The sequence below is a fragment of the Egretta garzetta genome, unplaced genomic scaffold, assembly GCF_000687185.1.
Source record: "Egretta garzetta isolate BGI_Z169 unplaced genomic scaffold, ASM68718v1 scaffold626, whole genome shotgun sequence".
Lineage (NCBI taxonomy): Eukaryota > Metazoa > Chordata > Aves > Pelecaniformes > Ardeidae > Egretta > Egretta garzetta.
The window spans coordinates 14,011-14,449 of NW_009259981.1; the positions used below are offsets into that span (position 1 = coordinate 14,011).

Below are 439 nucleotides of genomic sequence, written 5' to 3' on the forward strand. Positions count from 1 at the left end.
GGGGGTGGAGGCCCCATCCCTGGGAACATCCCAGGCCAGGTTGGACGGGGCTGTGAGCAACCTGGTCTGGTTCAAGGTGTCCCTGCTCCTGCGGGGGGGTTGGGCTGGGTGACCTCTGGGGGTCCCTTCCCACCCAAACCATTCCGTGATTCCATGAATAATCCTCAGGATAAGACAAAAAGCCAAGAGCAGAACATCACGAGGTTGCTGCAATGAAAAAACCAAAGACACTGGCACCCTTGTCCTTCAATGCTCGCGGAGCACCCAGTGGCTCATTCTCCCATCGACACCCTCCCCTTTTCACCCATGAAACACCGAGCTTGGGTCCGGCCGGGTCTTTTCCTCCCTACAGCCGGAAAGGCAGCGAAGCCGACAAGGGGAAAGCCAAGGAGCCACTGGCTGCTTGCTCGTCCTCAACGTGCAGACGGGGGGGTGGGGG

General features: G+C 59.7%; 1 protein-coding gene across 1 annotated transcript in view; it reads right to left on the reverse strand.

The window, feature by feature from the left end:
• Positions 1-439, reverse strand: part of LOC104127753 (natural resistance-associated macrophage protein 2) — a 33,481-nt gene that overhangs the window by 13,960 nt on the left and 19,082 nt on the right. The window lies entirely within an intron of this gene.